The 23,443-nt window shown below is 37.2% G+C and overlaps 1 pseudogene; it reads right to left on the reverse strand.

The window, feature by feature from the left end:
* Window positions 1-1,827: 1,827 nt before the first annotated feature.
* Window positions 1,828-10,608, reverse strand: LOC107791026 (F-box/FBD/LRR-repeat protein At1g13570-like; annotated as a pseudogene).
* Between the last annotated feature and the right edge of the window lie 12,835 nt (window positions 10,609-23,443).

Here is a 23,443-nt window from a genome sequence, read left to right on the forward strand (position 1 = left end):
TAAAGTTTCTACTTGTACTTACAAATTACTTCACTAAATAGGTAGAAGCAGGGGCCTTTAAACAGGTACGAGAGAAAGAAGTTAAAGACTTCATATGGCGAAATATAATATGCCGCTTTGGAGCACCCAAGGAGATCGTGTGTGACAATGGACCACAATTCATTGGAGCTCAAATCACAGAATTTCTTCAAAGTTGGCAGATTAAAAGGATAACATCTACGCCATACCATCCAGTAGGTAATGGACAAGCGAAATCCACAAACAAAGTCATTATCAACAACTTGAAGAAGAGGTTACATGATTCAAAAGGTAATTGGCCTGAGGTGTTACCTGGAGTATTATGGGCTTATCGTACAACGACTAAAACAGGCACTGGAGAAACGCCATTTTCAATGGTTTATGGTGCGGAAGCCTTAATTCCAGTTGAAATAGGTGAGCCAAGCACACGGTACGATCACGCAACGGAGGAATCTAATGATGAAGAGATGCGGATCAACCTTGATTTACTTGAAGGAAGAAGAGAAGCTGCATTGATAAGGATGGCAGCACAAAAACAAGTAATTGAACAATATTAAAATAGGAAAGCACGCCTCAGATTTTTCAAAATTGGGGACTTCGTGCTTAAAAAGGTGTTCCAATCTGCGAAGGCTGCCAACTCAGGAAAGTTAAGTCCAACATGGGAAGGACCGTACAAAGTCTGCGACATTGCGGGAAAAGGAGCATACCAGTTGGAGACAATGGACGGTAAAATTTTACCCTCACATTGGAATGCCGTCCACTTAAAAAGACATTACTTTTGAGAAAGTACTTACGGTCAGGTATCACCGTGTTAAAATTTCTCTCTTGGATTATTAATATTTTACTAACGATTTTAGATGCTAGGCAAAATACCCTAACTCGTGCCAAAAGATGAGTCACAACCTGCAAGGCAAAATGGAGTATTCTTAAATTCCTAGCCTAGGGTTACAATTAATCTGATGGAAATACACACGAGTTAGGCAGTCTTCATCTAGAATCGCACCTTCGAGTCCCGTATATCTTTCTGTTTCAGGAAAAGGGCCAAAGTAAAGGAAATAAACAAGTGCTCGAGGTTTCATACTTCACCGCTCAAACACTTGGGGGACTACAATATTGTACACAGATACGTGTAGAAATGCAGATACGAATATCAAACAAAAGTCGTCCACAAAGAGACAAATGTTGAGTAAAAGTTACGAAGTCTTCAACATTCATGAGAATAACAGAGTCATCTCTCAAAACTCATAAACAAAGTCACCTCTTAAACCCTTCTTAATATATAAATATAGGGTCATGACTATGTACTGAAACAGGTTATGAAGAAAAACCTTGTTTATTCTATGTTATGTACAAATCTGTTACAAGAAAAATAGTTACGAGAAAGTTGTAGATGTATTGTAATACATGTAATAGTCAAACACTTGTTAAAGTTTATGAATAAAAACTTGCCAAAGTTGTTTCATACAAAACGTGTGTATTCCTATTTCTTTCATCGTATTATAACACCATTATGAAGTTGGGACGTCTTCTTCATTAAGTGTCGATAAAATAAAAGGGCCCTCTTTTATAAGCCTCATGTTGATAATCCATGAGAAGAATCATAAAACATTTTATAAGGATAAAAATGCTAAGTTATTCCATAAGTCCTAGATAAATAGGCAAGAATAGAATATACAGAAGTACCAATAAAACTTCTTAATATAAAAAAAAATAAGTACAAACTTAGTCAACAAAATATTTGTTTTATACAAATGCCCCATTATGATAACTGGGGACTTCATCAAAAGATCCCTTACAGCAATTTCATTTTCAGCTAGTCACTAAAGGGTTTGGAACATCAGAAGTTTCACCCTCGGGAGCAGGAATTGCAACCCCAATTGCTGCAGTAGCCACTTCTTCATTTAAAAGTTCTTCCGTTACAAGAGCTTCAAGTACAAGAGAAGGAGTATCAGTAGATTGTTGACTTTTCTCGATGGTATCTACGACTTTGGCCAGTTCAGACTGCAAGTCAAAGCCTTCCTGAGCAGCTTCCATTAAAGCATCACGGCAAGATTTTAGGAAACCCCAACTCACTTCTATGTTGAAGTTCTCTTCCAGAAGCTCATATTCCTTTTCCCACATAGCAAGATCGTTTTTCAAGATTTGGTGCTCAACTAAATGGGAATCAAGGGAAGCTTCAAGAGAGGCATGAGAACTCTTCAAGGCATGAATTTCGTCAGAGGAGGTCTGTAAGTCAGCTTGAGCTTGAGTCAAGCTTTGCACTAACTCTCCTGCATACTCTTCTTTCTTAGCCAAAAGTGCCTTAAGCTCCCTAACTTCTTCACTAGCCTTTGATAATTGTTCTGACAAAGAGCATTCCAAAAGCTCTTTGTCTCTTTTAAATTGGCTTGAAGAAGCCTTGGCAGTTGCCAGTTCAGAAGTCAAACCACGGTTTTGCTGCTCCAGGAGGTTTTTATTTTCTTGCAACTCCTCTATGGTCCCTTGAGCATTCTCAAACTGTTCTTTCCAATTGGCTGCTTCAAGCTGGGCTCCCCTGGCTATTTCTTCGGCCTCGTGGACAGTTTTTTCAGACTCACGGGCTTTTCTTTCCAGAAGGGAAATTCTTCCCATTAATTCCGTACCAATGAGGTTAGCCTACAGAGACAACTCATAGAAATGAGGGATTGAAGATAAAAAAACTTGTTGGTAAGAAGAGGAAAAATACCTTCAAAGTAGAATGAACTATGTCATTCATCAAAGTCAAGCAGCTATGGCTCTCCATCTTCTTCTTCTCAATATCTCCAATTAGGGGCTCAAGCCAAACATCGGCTCTACCAGTCTTTCTCAAGAGGCTATGGTTGGCAGGAACTTCCAGAGTAACACTTCTCATAGTCATACTTCCACTGCTAGAACCCGTCTCTGTATGATGAACAGAGGGAAGAGGAGCAATGGAAGGAATGGAAGGAGAAGATGTAGAAACATGAATGGAAGGAGAAGATGTAGAAACCAACGCAGGAACGGACATAGGAGCGGTAGAAACTGGCAAAAGAACGGAAGTCTTCAAAACTGGTAAAGAAATACTTACGGTTGGCAGAGGAATGGAGGAAATAGGAACGAATGAGGAAAGAGGAGCTTCATCAAAAACAGGGCCGAGCTCGCCACTCCCGAAACCACTATCAAAAAGATGCTGAATTGACTCATTATTATCTCTTGGTTCGGTGTCCTCGTCAGAATGGATCGAAACAGGCTCGGTGGTGGAGGTTCGAGCAGGAGTGTCTTCAATTTCATCATCAATGATTATTCGCCTCCTGACCCTTGGCCTGGTAATTAGGGAGGTACCCTCCTCTTCTTCAGAACTTTCTTTTATAGCTTTCCTTTTTGGCAGCAAGGCTCGAGCCTTATCCAAATCAAGAGCAGCATTCGCAGACATGCGAATGGCCATAGCTACTTCAGCCGTCATTCCTCTAATGCCAAATCCTGATTAAAGGATTGATATACATGATCAAAATTGAGGAAAAAATGCTTAACATATTAAAATATATATATATATATATAAAGGGGCATACCATGTGTTTTGACCTTCCAGCCATGTAAGGAAATATAAGGGGCATTGCATGTTTTTTGACCTTCCAGCTATGTAAGGAAGAAATCGATTTCCAAGTTCTTTGCTCCCTAGAAGCAATCTTCAAAAGTGAGTCTACCCAACCACGGAAGTTGGGAATAGGTTCCACATCTCCCATGGTTTCTACAAAAAACCAAGAAGAGACGAGGTTAAAAACAGATTTCTTTTGAAATTCTCAAAAGTAGGTACGGTAAATAAAAGAAAACCTACGTTCAAAATTCCACTTCTCAGGGAAGGGAGTATTAGTTTCGCCAATCAAGTCCACCGTACGAACAACAACGTAAGGGATATACCATCCACGATCTTTGTCATCTTCAGGATTTACCAGAACTTTTTTGCTCCTTGCAGTTAAGGTAAAAACCCCATGGCGTATTAAGTTAGGGTGGTATAAATGAATGAGGTGAGAGAAGGTGAAATTAAAATTGGCTTTGGAGGATAAGTATCTCAAACAAGCCACTGTTCTCCACACTAGTGGACCGATTTGGGCCAAACAAATTGTAAAGAAACGGCAAAAATCAAGAATAACTGGGTCAATCGGAGGATTAAAACCTAAAGTGAAGGGGTAAGTATAAACAAAAGAATACCCACTTCTAAAGGAGGAAATTCTCTGATTTGGGGAAGGAATTGACATTCGAAGACCATCCTTCCAGTTACAATCTTTTCTTATGGTGGGGATTGTAAGCTCGGTTACTATTGTAGGGTAAGTATCGGCTTTTTCCAAATTTGCAATTTGCTTTTGAAGAGACGTTTTGTCACTTTCAAAAGACAAATCGCTGGGAACTATCTCATCAACTGAGGGTTCTTGAGAAGAATCAAGAATTTCCCTACTTCTAGAAGAGGGGGCCTTTGGGATAGAACTCCTTGAAGAAGAACCAGAGGAGCCGCCTCGAGTAGATTCTAACCCTATTCGAAGCCTACCTCCTCCGCCTCTTCTGTGTCTAACAGGGGCGTTGGGGAATTGGTCTAGAATTGGAACTTTTTTATGGTTAGGGTTTGAAGAAGACATTGTTAAGAAGGATAAGTCGAAAGAAAGTAGAAGTAAAGAAGAAAGTGTTTGCTGAAGATTTGTGAAGAAGGCAAAGGAAGAAAAAGTTATGTATATAATGGGAACCGTCAAACTTAGAAGTGTAATGATGGAAAGCCTATAATAAAGGCAACTATCACTTCGTGAATAGTGAGAATGAAGAAGTCTTGAAAAAGGGTGTAAATAGCAGAATGAATCAGAAAATGACACATGGACGGAACATTAAATGGAAAAGACTACTGAGGCGTTAATAATGTCATAAGCATTAATTGTGGCGAAAATTCCTTTTTTATGAAGATCCACTTCCCAATTATTTAATTGATAAATAAATGGAAAGTGGGGGGGACTATCTGTATTGGGAAAAAACTGAGTTTATATTAAAGATGACGTGTCATGACACGTGGTTTGGTTAAATGGTCAAAGCGCAACAATTGACTAAGAGGCACGGATAGAGACAGCCACGGGAAGAGGAATTTAAATAGGCACGAGACAAAGTGCAGATACGAGTCTCGTACCAATTCAAGTCATTTACAACCAACGGATTAGAAGGCATTAAAGACAAAGATCTGATGACAGAAAGGAGTCCAAGTTCATTATTAAATACCTGATACGTTAGAAAATTGGTATTTAATAGGAATGATTGTATAACGGCTTATTTAGTATCATTTATTACTCATAATTATACCATTAAAGCTGAGGCTTCATTCCTTTACCTAGAATTACCTATAAAAGGAAGAATTATCATCATTTGTAAGGACACAGAATACTATTGGGAACTCATTGAAATACAAACTTATTTACTATTTTAGCATCATTCTCAAAAGTATTTTATTTTCGTCTCTTGATTATCAGTAACCCGAATTTATTTTTAGCTTTGACCAAAGACCCAAATTTTTGGTTAAACATGTACCCCTCGTTATACTATTGGGCTATCTATACCCCTACTGTCATACTTTGAAACATAAATATCCCTATTTTGGATGGAGTGCCACGTGACAACACCAGATTAAAATGACCCATTTTTTTTACCCGACCCGTTTTTGAAAAAACCCACAACCCGACCCCTATTTTCATTTTTTCCAGTTTTTTTTTTAAATTCAGTTTTTAAAAAACGAAAATATTTTGTTAAAAAACAAAAAATATTTTTTTCTATTTTTACAAATTTGTTTTTCCAGTTTTTACAAAACAAAATTATTTTTAAAAACTGAAAAATGAAAAAAAATATTTTTTAAAAACGAAAATATTTTGTTGAAAATAATTTTTTCAGTTTAAAAAAAAACGAAAATATTTGTTAAAAAACGAAAATATTTTTTTTCTGTTTTACAAAAAAAAAATCAGTTTATACAAATTTGTTTTTTCAGTTTTTACAAAAAGAAAATCTTTAAAAAAACTGGAAAAAAAACATTTTTCAAAAACAAAAATATTTTGTTGGAAATATTTTTCAGTTTTAAAAAACGAAAATATTTTGTTAAAAAAACTTTTTTTTTTCAGTTTTTACAATTTGTTTTGTAAAATCGTTTCAGTATCTACTCAGTTAAAAAAAAATATTTTACAATTTTTTTTTAAGTTTTACAAAAAGAAAATTCTTTAAAAAACTGAAAAATGAAAATATGGTTCGGGTCTTGGGTTTTTTGTAAAACGGGTTGGGTAAAAAAAAAAGAAATGAGTCATTTTAATCTGGTGCTACCACGTGACACTTCATCCAAAATAGAGGTATTTTTGTTCCAAAGTATGTTGGTAGAGATATGGATAACCCAATAATATAACGAGGAGTATAAGTAAATAATATTTGAAAGTAGAGGGGTATATTTGACCCTTTGCCGCAAGTGTAATATTAGTTTAGTTACATAAGGTTTTAGTGAATTGGTTAGTAGTGCTATTCTGTTCTGCTTATTTGCTTAAGAAAAGCATTGTGTTGTATACACAACGTATGCTTCTTTCTTTTATTATATGTGAAGCCCTTTTCTTCAATATAAATTTTTTTGTTGGATAAAGTATGAGAAATACTATTACAGAAATAAACCATGTTTTTATATTACTTCATATATAGTTATTATATTTTGAATTTTAGATGATGATACATGTCTAGTACTACTTTTGTATTTCTTGATGTAAAACCTAAAGTTTAGAAGATATGTCACAATTATTCTAATCATGCCTGAACTCATCAATAGCCTCTTTCTTCTTTTTCCCCTTTCTTCTGTTGAATTTACCTGCCTTGATTCCGTCTATTTTCTGGTTCCTAAGTTGCTGGTCTTTCTGGTCTTTGTTGTTGTTATTGTTCTATTGTTTCTTTTTATCTTAATGAGTCGAAGGTTTATCGGCCTTGATTCCACGTGTCTCTAACAGAGGCGAATACAGAATTTTAATTTGATCAGTTCAACCTTACAGTCGAACACATTACAGTTTTGAAATTATGGTTTCAAAATCTAATATTTATTAAATTTTTAGTGATATTTCACATATATATTAGGGGTGTACAAAGGAAACTGAAAAACCGCACCAACCCGATAATCCGAGTCAAACCGGAAAAAAAATCGACTATGGTTTGGTTTGATTTGGTTTGGTGTTGAAAAAAAACCCCGACCATAATTGGTTTGGTTTGGTCCTAACTAAAGAAAGTCAAACCGAAACCAAACCAACCCGACATTACATATATAGAAATTTTAGATATATTTAATAAATAAATATACTTATTGTGATGTAATTTATAAATATTTCTTAAAAAATTTCATAATTTTATCTTTTAAGGCATTATTTCAAGGTTGGACTTAGTACTTTTGAATACTCCAATAAGTTTTATAGCTAATACTAATGCTAACAAAATACATTCAATTCAATATTACGAACGGGAATGTATTGAATATTTATTTTTGATTTTGCAATAATTTAGATAAAAATGTATAACCTATTTTTATTTTTCTTTTAGCGTTTAATCATTTAATTAATACTCCCTTATTAGTTTATTTATTTTAGCACGACTCAGTACTTCTAGATTATGTTTATTTTTATTATGATTTTTTAATTAGCAATATTTATATTACATAATTTTATCGTCTTTATAGTTGAATATTTTAGGATATTGCCATGACACATCTCATATTTTGTATTATTTTTTTGAAAAATACTTTATATAGTTGTATCTTATTAGGATTAAAGAAATATTTTGAGCATACATTATATGTTTTGTTCTACGAAGATTTTACCGGAAAGAAACCCGAATAACCAGAAAATCCGAGAAAACCGAGATTGAAAAATCTGAGTTTTATTGGTTTTGGTTTGGTCTTTAGATTTAATAAGCTGACACAATTGGTTTGGTTTGGTAATTATAAAATCTGAACCAACCCGATCTATGTACACCCCTAGGTACATTATTTAAATATTTCGGTTTTGGTATTTTAGGTATTCGATTTCTTAAAATGTTATACCAATACCGTACCTAATTAAATTCAATATGGTTCGGGAACGGAAATTTAAACAAACAAACAGAAATTCAGTCTATTTTCTACCTTAAGGCAGGATCAACACAACCATACAGTACTGCATCCACATTTATTTCTATCTATTCATCTTAACTTCCAAAGCACTTGCACTAATACCAAAGAAGAATATACAACAGCAATAACAATGCAGTATAATCTCATAAGTGGGGTATGAGGAAGGTAGTGTGTGCGCAGAACTTATCCTTACCCTGGAGATAGAGAAATTGTTTCCGATAGTCCCTCGGTACAAGAATCTAATCTAGGTGATATACAACACTTCTGCTTTAGGTGATGCACGCTGAAATTTTGTTAGCTCCGTACTCTCGTTTCACATGATTCATCTCCTTGCTCGAGCTCGATTATCATTCTCACAAGTCTGCACCAGATATATCTCCAATTCTTTGATAAGATACTTATCCTCACAGCATCTCGCAAAGACAAATATACCAGAATGGCATCAATTACATTGTCAGGAAGGTTGTTAAGTACATCGCGAGGTATAAATTCAAGGGATCGGAATAGCAGATTTGTGATTCGAAAAGGGAAATAAAAAGAATACAAAGGAGAATCACATTATCTTTTAACTCTTTGGATTCATCTCGATTTTCCATAAGTATGAAAAGGGAAAAGGAAAACTTTTGAGCTTGCCGAAAAAGAATGACCATTAAGATTTTCTATATCACAAAGCTTATCAAGTTTTATACAAGGTAGAACTTTATTGTAATGTTTTTTTTCCTTTTTTAAAATTTTAAGTTCTTGTAAATTTTCAAACTGAAAATTCACTTATAAATATGTTCATTTTTAACAAAATCCATCCGAATAGTTTCTAATTTGTGTTAGAATGTTAGACAATTCAACGACATATTCATTTATTAAATTTAACTATTAGTAATAGTTATAGTTTTTCTTAATCAATCCATTTCACTGAGAAAATATTTTTATTTTCTAAAATATGTTAGAAGCAAACGCTAAAGTTGATTACGATTCGATTCGGCTCAGACTTGAGAGCGATCGTAATTCGTAAGACCCTGCCTCATCATGCTTATATTTCAGGATGTCACGACCTGAACGATACTGAATATCAAAGATCACTTCTGCTTTAGGTGATGCACGCGGAAATGCATTTACAACGATGAGCATATGGTTTGTTCTGTGAAGAACCTCGGATAATGGCAAGGGATCATCATCATTTATCCAGTGCTTAATCAGCATTCTCAATAACGCGGTTGACTTGGCTAACAAAAGCTTGATAAACTGCATCCCAGGCTTTGTGGCTAGATCACCTTCTAACTTAACTTCCAACAATGTCACACTTGAGAAACCTTCCACTTCAAGACATTCTAGAGCGGGAATATCCTCATCATAAACATACACCTAAAAAGGATTACCAAAATCCTCAATTTATAGACAATAAAAAGTATGAAAACAAGAAAGCCAGAAAGAGAATGAAGAGTAAAACGATTAAGAACCTCACTTTCCAAATATTGTAAATACGGGAAACTTCTGATCAGGCAAAGAGTACATGAGGTGACATCCCATTCTTCCAGATAAATTCTAGATAGATTAAGACTTTTGTCGGTGTTGAGATAAAAGGGAAGCTGTATAGGTACTCCACCAGCGGCAAAGAACTAGGAACAACATGTAAAAGTTTATTAGAATGACTCAAATTAAAGCCCAAAAAACGTATATATGAAAATGCATTAGAATGAAGCAAAGAATCACAATTACCTTGAGACTATTGCCATTCAAGTGGAGATGCTCGAGAGCAGAGAAAGGCTCAAAGAACTTGGCAATATTACATTTTCCTATATTCGCAGAAGTCCCACTATCCATAAGAGAAATATTTGCCAGCAGCGGCATATTTTTTAAGCAAATATATCTTATACTGCCACTGAAATCAAAATATCTCAGCATCGCAGCTTTAATTTCAATAACATCTGAAAATTCTAAGTGTGCCAGCACCAATAGCTCGAGCAGTGAGCAATTAGAGATTAAACTTTCAAGCAACTTGGCAGAAACTGTCACGCTGCGTAGTTCAAGGCTAATTAGCCTATCAAATCCTTTGAAAGATGGTGGAGGAATTATAAAACAATGTTGGAGAGTCAGATGCCTCAACTGCACACATTTAAAAAGTGAAGAAGGCAATTTGTATCGGTTAACCGACCAAAGTCTAAGAACAAGATGCTGAATGTTATTCCTAGAGAGGAAATATATCAAGCTGTCAATTATAGGACACGTTTTCAGGTCAATAAAGCATAGGGTAAACTTAGTAATTGGTCCAGCTAGCATGGAGGGTTAAAAGGTGGTAAACAATGTTGGTAAATTCAAATGTTATGTCTCCATTACTTTGACAAGATGCTTGTCCTCATCGCATCTCGTAAAGGTAATCGTATAAGAATCGCGTCAGTTATCTCTCCCGGAAGGTTGCTGAGTATATCAAGAGATAAACTTTGACAACCAAGCTTTTCATCCTTAGGAGGCATCATTAATTAACACTAATCATGTATAAAAATCTGCAGAAAACAAACAATAACACAAATGTAAGTATCTCCGAACTATCTGAACATATATAGCTGCAATTAACATTATCGAATCAAGATATATGCTACACTGAAAGAAGAGAAGAATGGTTGCACTCTAATTGACAACAACAACAACATACACAATATTATCCCTGTTGAATATGACAATATCCCACATCGGTTGGGAAGTAAACTTGGTGGGAATTTTTTCCTATAAAAGGAGACCTAATGTTTAGGATTTAGACACACCTCTCATTTGTCTTCTTATCTTATTAAGGCATTTGTATCTTCTCTCTTTAGTATTATTTCACTTGTATTTTTGGAGTGGAATAAAATATTGGTTGTGTCCGAGGAGTAGGCAAAATTGGCTGAACCTCGTAAATTCTGGTGTTCCTTTTTGTTATTGCTTTATTGTCTTATTTATTATTTGGTGGCTGTCATAATTTTTGGTATAGTAGTTGTGACTTATTCATACTATATAAATTTTGCTTCTGCAACAATTGGTATCAGAGCCAAGGTACTGTCTAAGTATGCTCTGTGGTTGCAGCATAATCTGATCTTCTACATCAGAAAAGATTTATCTTGGTAACTGAGTCAAGGTTCTGTCTGAGTATGCTCTGTGGTTGCTGCTTAGTCTGACCTTCCACATCAGAACGTAAATAATCTTGATTTGTGTCGTCAGCTATTAAATAATATTTGTGTCAAAGATGGGAGACAATAAACAAGAAAAATCTACATCAAGTGTCAACAATACGTCATCATTGCCATCTTCGCTTATGATAAGAATTGTGTCAAATGCGAAATTTGCGGTAGAAATTTTTGACGGATCAGGATATTTTGGGATGTGGCAAGGCGAGGTTCTAGATGTCCTTTTTCAACAAGAGCTAGATCTTGCCATTGAAGAAAAGAAACCAGATGTTATTGGAGAAGAATATTGGAAGATTCTCAACCGTGTTGCTTACGGTACCATTCGATCCTACCTTGCTAGAGAGCAGAAATATCCATACACAAAGGAAACTTCTGCAAGTAAATTATGGAAAGCACTGGAGAATAAATTTTTGAAGAAAAACAGTCAAAATAAATTGTACATGAAGAAGAGATTGTTTCACTTCACCTATGTTCCTGGTACCACAATGAATGAACATATCACTAGTTTCAATAAGTTGGTCACAGATTTGCAAAATATGGATACAACTTATGATGATGGTGACTTGGCCTTGATGTTGTTGGCGTCACTTCCTGATGAGTACGAGCACCTTGAAACTACTCTACTCCATGGAAATGACGAAGTTTCTCTTAGAGAAGTTTGTTCGGCTTTGTACAGCTATTGTCGCACCTCCTTTTTACCTACAACCCCGAGAAGGAGTGTATAGGGGAGTTTTTTCCAACTTAAAGTGACAATCGAAACAGGATTATTTATTAAAAGATTCAGAGTCGCCACTTGGGATAATTTACGGTGTCCCAAGTCACCGGTTCAAATCCCGAGTTGAGGAAAAGATTGACTCTGTATAACAGTCCGCGAACCAGAAATCCGAGTAAGGAATTCTGTTAACCCGGGAGAAGGTATTAGGCATTCCCGAATTCCGTGGTTCTAGCACGGTTGCTCAACTATCATATTCGGCTTATTTATCTGATTTTAATACATGTTGAAACTGTGTGCAAATTTTAACTGTGTACCGCTTTTATTATTATCATTTTTACTGGGAATTGCAACATCGTAAAAATACATCTCGAACCACGTCACATCAATGCACCCGTGGTTATTGACACATTTCAACTTTGTTGAGATTTGGATTTGGGTCACATAAATGTGCACCCGAGTTTAAGAAGATAACATTATTAAGTACGCGCCTAAAGCGACTAGCGTGTCATTATTTTGGGTAGGGCCGTGAAATTTTGCTAAACGGTCCATCCCGAAGTCTAAGTAATTTTACCAACACGTATGGAGGGCCCTGCATCTTGTGTATCTTTTGTTTATCGAGGCTCGTCTCATTCATTATTATTTTTTTAAAGGAATTTGCAACGTCGTGGAAATGCATCTCGAACCACGTCACAATCAATGTACCCGTGGTTAGCGACACATTTCGACTTTGTTGAGACTTGGATTTGGGTCACATAAATGTGCACCCGAGTTTAAGAGAGTAAATTATTTAAAGCGCGTCGGAAGTGACTTGCGCGTCATTATCTTTTGGGGAAAGCCGTGAAATTCGCTAAACGGCCCGTCCCTAAGTCTAAGTATTTTTAAAACAAATATTTATTGAGGGCCCCTTAATTTTGTATTTTTTTTATTCAGCGAGGCTCATCTCATTCTTATTTTAAAAGGGCAAACCTAAAGCAATCTATAATTTTCTACTTTATTTGTCTCTAAAAAGGGAAAAGTCCTAATTAATTAACATTATTTAGGAGCTATTACTTTGAACCTATGACTTCAAGCTAAGTCAAACTCTCAACGGTTTTGGGGCCTCAGGGCCTGCCCAAGAACGAAATGGCCAACCTGCCTTGACAAATTGTTACGGGTATGAAATCTTGTGCTGTCTGAGAAGGACACTGAAGCCCGAACTGTCCGCTTAGCGAACTGTTATGCCTTTAATTGTTAAATCAGACCCGGTTTTAGCTCGAGTCAAATACACATATACTGAGATGCTACAAATCATTTAACATGCACTCGATAATCATGAAGATTACCTCACTGGCTTATCTATTATGAGTTCCTAATTGTTACTACAAAGGGAAATCCGACGGGGAGCATGATTGGATTTGAGCAACAGTAATTACTAACTCAAACTAACAATATTAAACTAACACTCAATGCTTGAAGGGATCATGAATTTAGAGGTGGACTACTGAAAACTATTAGAATCGCTTATCGCCCTGGCGTAAGTTGATTATTAACTCAATGTCCAATTGCAAAACTACTCCTCATACAGATCCAAATTGCACTACATTGATAACAATAGCTAGACCAAAATAAACTGTTAACTCCGGATTCAACACACTTTTCTAACTAGTTTAACAATACTTAAGCTAACAATCCTAGATTCACCATTCAAAATAGCCCTACTTTTATTACAATAGGCATTCAATCACTATACAGAGAACTGCCTAACATAACAAAAATTATCAAAATAGAACTTTGACAGATATTCAACTTCAGTTTTATTTCATGTTTCCAACAGATGGAGCTACATTCGACATAGTCTCGAAATATGTACTTGGGATTGACAATACAAGAGGAAGAGGAAGAGGATCAGCAGCAGTGGCAATACAACACAGCAGAACAGCAAATACACACTGCGAGTACCAAACAGCAGGTACCAACAACTAGTGACATATGCAACAGACCCAAGCAATAAACCAGAAATCCAGAAGTGTTTAAAGCCCAACAGAATTACCAGAACTGACTCAAAACCAGCCCGAATAAACCCAAAATCCCTAGAATACCAACCAGGGAACCTTTGAGACTCTCACGGTCAGAAATCAAGCTAGAAACATGCAGCTCATCAACTGGAATTCTAATTTTGACTTCAGGAAACTAATGCAACAGTAGGTTTTCTCAAACTTTTCAAAGTCAGACAGTGTGTGCTTATCTTTGGACTTTTCTATTTGTTTTTGACTCTCAACCCTTACTGCCCATTCAAAAGTAAGTCCTCTCAATGTCTCTCTTCGGATTTTTTTTAGAATTAATCCCCTGTCCCAAAAAAAAACCTCAATTTGTCCTAAGTGACTCTATTTATAACCAAACACTGACCCTGCCCCTCAACTTTCAGAAACACTTTGGGCAGAATTTTTCCACTAATTCTGCCCATCATCTCCTTTTAATTCCACTAATATATGTTTTGTTCCCCACTACACTTGTCTTTTCTTTATTTAAATCCAAATAGGTATGGGCACCTATTTCTTAATCCATTTTCTTTAAACCTTTCCCCCACCATTATGTCTTGTTCCCCATTAGCACTAAACAATTGTATTAGTTTAATAGTATTTTAGTACCCTATTGTCAGCCCACTTAAATTAGCCAATTTTTGAACTTTTCAATCCCCAAACTACCCCCTAATGTCCCTTAAATTGCAACTATAACCAATTCTCCTAAGTTCTGAATGCAACTTTATGACTCACTAATATCTAGTTGACATTATCACACCAACACTGAATTCAAACCAATTGTCAAATTTATTTCAGACCCTAAATAGTAGGATTCTATTCATCAATTGCTTAAGCTTGAATCAAATAGCAACAAAATAAAAGCCAAGGCTATTAATGACTCAGAACACCCTTACAGGGCATGACACAGCAGGTTCAAGTGACAACCAAAATAACAGTTGTGACGAAGCAGTTCGACTGACCAAGCAATTCAGAACATTTCAAATGACCAAACAAATCAAAACAGTGTGATGAACTGAATATACCCACAGGCTCAGTTCTAAGTTCAACTATACCAGCAGGCTCATTTCAACACAACATTTAGGATAGAAATGAAGCAGGATGGGAAACAGACTAGAATGAACCATGAAATCAAAACCAACATTACACTACTATCATGTTAAACTAACACTCAAACCTACCGAACTAATCGACGACGCTTATACAAATTATAACATATAACAATCGATAACAAACAGAAACAATGATGAAATTGGACCAAATAAAAGGTCTGATGAAGAAGGACAGAATCAATCGACAAAAACTGAAAAATCAATAAAGCTACACTTAAACAAAGTAAACTGAACAAACAAACAAAAAAAGGAAACAAATAGGAAAAGGGAAAATACCTCAAAAAAACTGGGCGACCCTGACTTGGACTCTGACTCGGACCTTTAATTGAGGTCGAACGGACCTTAATCGAGTGTTCTCAACTGAGAACACTTCGACTAAGGTCCACTAGACACCCAACTTTCTTTAATTGGGACAAATTTCAGCCTTTGGTTTTCTAGGGTTCTTAGGGGTTCAATATGGGGTTCGAACGGTTCTAGTCAGATTCGAACCAAACCAAGTGTGTTTTGGGCGTGAGGGAGGTCAGGGGGTGCCAGAGTGTGAGTTCAGGGCAGATTGGGTAGGTCCAGGTTTTGCTCGAATCTTCAAATGAAGATTCGAGAAGTTTGAGGATGATTCGAAACAAACGTGTACTGGATTTGCAACGAGGGTGGTTAGATGACTTAGGGGTGTTAATTTGGTAGTCATCGGAGGAGGTGAGGTTTTAGGCTGATTCTTCGATTGAAGATTCGAGACGTTGGGTACTGATTCGAGGGAAACTGATACAGGATTTGGAAAGAGGACGTCGTGGGGAGGATATGGTGTAATTTTGGGACTGTTTGGACCACCGGAACCGCCTGAGGCAATTTTCGGTGGGCAGATCACGGTGGTTGAAGGCGGCGGATCTGTTTGGTCTCTGAAGCTCAGAGACGAAGAGGTGAGGGGGGTATGGCTTTGGGGGCGTGGGGTAAGGGATTGGACTTATATATGGAGGGGTGTTTTAATCCTGGCCGTTGGATCAAGGGTGATGGAGGGTTCAGATCAACTTGGGGAAGGGAAACGGGGTCGTTTGGTTTAGTGTCGGGGTTGGATCGGTTATTGGGATGGACGGGTCGGGCTGTGAGGGAGTTGATCTGGACCGTTGATCAAGTGAGATCAACGACCCAGATTGAAAGTGACAAAAACGACGTCGTTTGGACAGTCGTATTGCCAGCCTGACTGGACCGGGTAAAAAGGGTATTTGGACTGGGCTGTAAGGGGTTATTTTGGTTTGGGCCTGGTTTATTTAATTCAAAACTGGCCAAGTCTGACTTTCTCTTTATTTCTTCCTTTTCTTCTATTTTCTTTTTGACTCCTAATTACCAACTAAAAATCCTAATTATAAAATTGACAATTAGCTAACACATTAACCCTTAATAATAGCTATCACATGAAATTAAACATCAAATAAAGATAAAATCACACAATTCGGACATTAAATGTAAAGTACATATTTTTGATGATTTTTCCATTTTTGTAAAACGGACCTGTTTAATTAAATCCTAAATTGTAAAATTAAATCCTAATTTGCAAAATTAAATCCTAAATGCACATGCAACACATATTTTTGTATTTTTCTTAATTAAAGTAGAAATAAACACGCGCAGACAAAAATATCAATAAATTACAAACAACACAAAACCATTTTATTTTGAATTTTTGGGAGTAGTTCTCATAGAGCAAAAATCACGTGCTCACAGCTGCCTCTCTTTGTCCGAAAACACAAAGGGTTTTCGTGTAAAGATTAAGTGAGCGGATACGAGCGATTTTTGCCCGTTGAAATACTCCGTGTGAAGCATTTTTTGAAAAGATTTAACCGAACCTTTGCTTCAAAGGTTTCCTACATATTCCTGGCTAGAAGGGAATCAGGTTAATGTAGTTCGGGAAGTTTTGGTAGCTGGGACTACCGTGAGACTGCCTTTTTGCTATTACTGTTGTTGCTGCTGATGTTACCGCTTACTGACCTCCTTATTACACCTTGATGAAATATAAAGAAGTTATACTAAGCTACGATCTATGAATTACAAAGATTTATTCTCAAACTTGGCATGTGACTGTTGTTGCCTTGTTGCCTTGTGTCTTCTATGGTATTTCTTTACTTCTGATTTGACTTGTATTCTTCTTTGATTGCCGATCTCGAACTTCTTATCTCCTTCTTGTGAGCTTCGCATTATTTTTCCTTCGAATCTTGACTGCCTTTCTCTGCTGGGGATTTTTGTTGTTTCCCGCTGGGGATTTTTTATTGTATTCCTTTGCTTTACTGACTTCAACAACAATTACTTCTTAAAATATAACACCTCCATTCTCCAGGCGGGCTCCTGACTTCAACAACTTCTTCAAAATATAACACCTACATTCTCCAGGCGGGCTCCTGACTTCAGCTACTTCTTCAAAATATAACACCTCCATTCTCCAGGCGGGCTCCTGACTTCGACTACAACTTGAAAATATAACAACCTCCATTCTCCAGGCGGGCACCTGACTTCTACTACAACTTGAAAATATAACAACCTCCATTCTCCAGGCGGGCTCCTGACTTCAACTATTTCTTAAAAATATAACACCTCTATTCTCCAGGCGGGTATCCTGTTACGGCTCAGTTGCGTTTCTATTGTACCTACAACATGGCTGAGTATGAGGCTTGCGAACATGGATGTCCAGGACGTCTTGGTCTTGGGAGACTCGGACCTCCTGGTGCATCAGATTCAGGGTGAATGAGAAATAAGGGATTTGAAGCTCATACCATATCGACAATGTTTGCACGATCTGAGCAGGCAATTTCGATCAGTAGAGTTCAGACACATCCCAAGAGTTCATAATGAGGTTGCCGATGCTTTGGCCACTTTAGCATCGATGTTGCACCACCCAGACGAAATTCATGTTGACCCATTGCATATCCAGGTTTGTGATCAGCATGCTTATTGCAACATGATAGAGTAAGAAATGGATGGCGAGCCATGGTTTTATGCTGTCAAGGAATACCTCAGGATGGGGATATACCCAGAGAAGGCCACCGGAGATCAAAAGAAAGCCATTCGGCGATTGGCAAATGGATTTTTCTTCAGTGGAGGAGTGTTGTACAAAAGAACCCCAGATTTGGGATTGCTGAGATGTATAGATGTTGGTCAAGCTATGATAGTGATGACAGAGGTACATGCGGGAGTTTGTGGGCCACATATGAGCGGATATGTATTGGCGAAGAAAATTCTTCGAGTAGGGTATTATTAGCTCACTATGGAGCGTGATTGTATCAATTTCGTGCGAAAATGCCATCAGTGTCAGATACACGGAGATTTGATTCATTCTCCACCAACAAAATTGCATACAAAGTCAGCACCATGGCCATTTGTTGCATGTGGGCATGGATGTCATTGGACCGATTGAGCCGGCAGCTTCTAACGGTCATAGGTTCATTCTGGTCACCATTGATTATTTCACCAAGTGGGTTGAGGCTAAAACTTTCAAGTCGGTAACCAAGAAGGCAGTGGTAGATTTCGTTCATTCCTATATCATCTGTAGATTTGGGATCCCCAAAGTGATCATCACGGACAATGGCGCTAATCTTAACAGCAGTTTGATAAAAGAAGTATGTCAACAGTTTAAGATTACACACCGTAATTCCACCCCATATCGTCCCAAGGCGAATGGAACCGTTGAGGCAACCAACAAGAACATAAAGAAGATACTAGGGAAAATGGTTGAAGGGTCCAGACAATGGCATGAAAAGCTACCATTTGCATTGTTGGGATATCGCACTACTGTGCGTACTTCGGTAGGGGCAACTTCTTATTTGTTGTTATATGGAACTGAAGCGGTAATACCGGTGGAAGTTGAAATTCCATCCCTTCAGATTGTCGCTGAGGCTGGAATTGATGATGACAAGTAGGTCAAAGCCCGATTGGAGCAGTTGAGCCTGATTGATGAAAAGAGATTGGCAGCAGTATGTCATGGCCAGTTGTATCAGAAGAGGATGGCAAGAGCATTTAATAAGAAGGTGCGTCCCAGGAAATTTGAAGTAGGACAGCAGGTGCTGAAACGAATCTTGCCACATCAGGCCGAGGCAAAGGGCAAGTTCGCCCTGAATTGGCGAGGGCCTTTTATTGTAACCAGAGTGTTGTCCAATGGAGCTTTATGTTTAACAGATATCGAAGGGAAATGCGTCGACATGGTTATCAATTCGGACGCAGTAAAGAGATATTATGTATGATTTCTTTTGATTGTAATTAATGTTTGTTTGTACTTGGCATTTATCAGAGAATGAAATGACGGAGGCAATTCTTTATTCTATCCAAACACTTTAACCTTTGCTTCCCCTTTTGAGCCTTATTTATTCTTTCATACCCCTCTGTTGGAATCAGTAATGAAAATGAAAGAAAAGAGAAGAGAAAAATAATGATAATAAAGACAAAAGAAAAGTCACAAGAAAAACAAAGGAATTGGGAACTACGTTTGACATGATTCCTCAAAGAAGGATACGTAGGCGCCTCACAGCTCGGTCATAGTGTAACATAGTGTATCATAGTGTAACAAAAAAAAACAACGAAAAATCCCCAAGCAAGAAAAAACTGGGGCAGAAGTTTTTACCAATAATTTTGGAAAAGAAAGTTGATTCCAAGAGTTGTAATGTTTTACCCATCAAAATTATTTTGAATCTTTTGATACCCCTTTTTTCTTTTAGCCATACACGAAAACCCATACTAATGTCGAAAAAAGACCTCCCGATCAGTATCCGAGAAATGCCAAGTCATACAAATGGAAGTCGGGAATAACACTCTGATCCCCAGTAGAGAAGAGAATCATAAGCTGGAAACGAATTGATAGCCGAAAGAATCCCCAGTAGAGAGAATTTTATCGGCAACACTCCAATCCCCAGTTGAGAAAGAGAAATAAAATGAGAGAGTCTTATCGGTGAAAACCTTCACAAGCACCATAAGGCGACAGGAGTTGAGAGAAATGAGAGAGTCTTATTAGTGAAAACCCCTCGAAGGGCACTATGAGGCGACAAGACAAAATTGGCAGAAAGGATCCGCATTTGGCAAAGAGTTGAGTGCCTATTTATCCCCAGCGAAATAGGGCCACCAGAAAGGTTGATTGATACAAATAGACTGGGTTGATTAATTCGGAATGCACGACATGATCGTTGGGATCGATTATATCCCTCAGATAAGTCCTTTTCCTTTTCTTTTCCCCAGCATTCGTTCGGAAAGACTTCTTCTTTTTCCATCTTTTGAAATCATCACTTTTCATTTTTTGTTTTAAGACTTTGTCTCCCCAGCAGTTTGTTTTGAGAAAGATTTCTCAGAGCTTATTACTAGTTGCCAAAACGGTGCAAAGCAAAATGCGAATAGGACAGGCCAAAGATAAGGCGCCAAAGTGAAAAGAAGTTTGTCGCAAGACCAAATGAGAAATGGGTCTAGATTCCAAGGGGACAAAATTTCCAGGGGAAATTGGAGGAAAACAAAAAATTAGGAAGTTGAAAAGTTATGGATCAAATTCCAAGAGGATCCCCAACATATTTGCGAGATGCAGGAACAACTCCGACAGATTATCAATCAAGTTCCGCGATGGTCGGACAACACAGAGCGGGGAAGGAAGAGAAAAGAGAAACCATCCCCAGCAAATAATATCATCCCCAGCAAGTTTTGTAATAAAGCGCAAAGCAGGGAAAGGAAAAAGGAAAAAACCATCCCCAGCAGGAGTGGCACGACCACTCACCACATTTTAAACTAACAAATTTTCTTTGATTTGAAGCAGGGAAATGAAATGTTATCGACAGCGGGAAGACATGGTCACAGAGAAGATTATCAAACTGGGGCAGAAAATTTTCTCTCATTGCGAAAATTTTCTTGAAATCAGATACCCACTTGGGGAACATGGAAGATAACACAAGTTTTGAAGGAAGTGGAATCCCCAGCAGTATACGGGAGAAGGTAATACAAGTTTTAAAGAAAGCAATCTTGGAAGAAGCAAGATAACCCGAGTTTTAAGGGTAGTGGTCTTTGAATCAGTGACATCCCCACCATTGTTAAAAGGAGGGAAGTAACTAGTCTTAAAGATAGAAGATAATTCTCCAGCAGTGTTATCCCCGACAGGTTTTAGGGAAGTGAAAACACCAGTCTGAGGGAAGTAGTTCCTGTGGAAGGGAAGCGCCAGCTTTGAAGGAAGTAGTCCTTGAAGAAGGAAAATAACATATTTGTGAATAAAATACCGGTGTTATCCCCAGCAATTTTCAGAGGAATAAAACACCAGTTTTTGAGGGAAGCAGTTCTGAAAGAAGATAATCCAAGTTAGAAGGAAAATGGTTCGGGAGGCAGGAAGGAACAACAACAATAAAATGCATTTCTTAAGTAGTTGAAGTCAGGAGCCCGCCTGGAGAATGGAGGTTGTTATATTTTCAAGTTGTAGCCAAAGTCAAGAGACCGCCTGGAGAATGAAGGTGTTATATTTTCAAGTTGTAGTAGAAGTCAGGAGCCCACCTGGAGAATGGAGGTTGTTATATTTTCAAGTTGTAGTCGAAGTCAGGAGCCCGCCTGGAGAATGGAGGTTGTTATATTTTCAAGTTGTAGTCGAAGTCAGGAGCCCGCTCATGTGCAAGTTTTAACTTTTAACCGTTTTTGTCATTATTATTATATATTTTTTTATCAAGAATTGCAACATCATGGAAATACATCTCCAACCACGTCACATCAATGCACTCGTGGTTGTTGGCACATTTCAACTCTGTTGAGATTTGGATTTGGGTCACATAAATGTGCACCCGAGTTTTAAGAAAATTAAATTATTAAAGGCGCGCCTAAAGTGGCTAGCGTATCATTTACTTTGGGTAGGGCCGTGAAATTTTGCTAAACGATCCATCACGAAGTCTAAGCAATTTTAAAGCAAATATTTACCGAGGGCCCCGCAATTTTGTATTTTTATTCGGCGAGGCTCATCTCATTCTTATTTCTTTTAAAGGAATTTGCAACATCATGGACATGCATCTCGGACCACGTTACAATCAATGTACCCGTGATTAGAGACACATTTCGACTCTGTTGAGATTTGGATTTGGGTCACATAAATGTGCACCCGAGTTTAAGAAGGTAAGATTTATTAAAATGCGCGCCTAAAGCGATTAGCGTATTATTATTTTTGGGTAAGGCCATGGAGTTCGCTAAGCGGCCTATCCCGAGTTCTAAGTAATTAACGCATACATTTTTTTGTGAGGGCCCCGCAATCTGTGCGTTTTATTTGGCGAGGCTCGTCTCGTTTTTATTTAAAAGGATAAACCTACAGTGACTACATTTTTTCTATTAAGTTCGTCTCTAAAAATAAAAGAAAATCTCCCGATTAATTACATGCTAAAAAACGTAACTTATTAGTTATTAGTTTACGGTTAATGCAAATGGAAAATTGCAATCGGGTTTGTACAAAGAAGGATTGCTTTCATTCTATATTCTATCATTTACTAACACTTAGAACATGAGATAGACACACAATAATATCAAAATAAATTAATTATTCTTTGATTAATTTAAACTAACATTATTAGATGAAGAAGTTATACATGTGCAAGCCCATTACTCATTAATCAGTCAACTATATTTTATACAAAGAAAGGAAAATTCTATTCAAACACAAATCTAAATAGGAGGAATTCAACAGGAACAAAGCCTGATTAATATTTCATTTCGCTTCAAGCCGAGAGTGTACAAATGTGTACCTGGAAATGGCAGTACAAGAAGAAAAGAAGGAGAAGTCAGCAGCAGTAGTAACACAGCAACGCAACAGCAACCCCATAGCAGCAATTCGAACCAGAATCAAGACCCAGAAAAATTTGAAGAAAATCAAGCAAGCTCGATAGAACAAACCCAAAAGTTTGTAAAAGACTTAAACATAAACAAACCACATCACCACAAACATACTCAAACCCACGTGTATTAAACCTGAAACTAAACTCGTCTCTCGCTTTGTTTTTGTTTTCTCTTTTTAAACTCTCCAACACTTTCTTAGGATTTTCAGAATGTCTTCCTCTCTCCTAAAAAATGTTCTCCTCCAAAATGTTCTCTCCCCATCCTCCCCAAAAAATGTCCTATTTTCTATGTCAAAAATGACTCTTATTTATAGCAAGACTCTTGTCTTGAACCACTAACCCGAAATATTCTTTTAATTGCATGCCTTGCCCCCCACTACTTAATATTTTTCTTATTTAATTCATTTGTTCCCCAAGCCTACATGTTTTGTTCCACACTACATTAAACAAATATATCAACCCTGCTCCATTATGTAAGCACGTGATTTTTGCTTC

This window comes from Nicotiana tabacum, chromosome 20, assembly GCF_000715075.1.
Source record: "Nicotiana tabacum cultivar K326 chromosome 20, ASM71507v2, whole genome shotgun sequence".
NCBI classification, from domain to species: Eukaryota; Viridiplantae; Streptophyta; class Magnoliopsida; order Solanales; family Solanaceae; genus Nicotiana; species Nicotiana tabacum.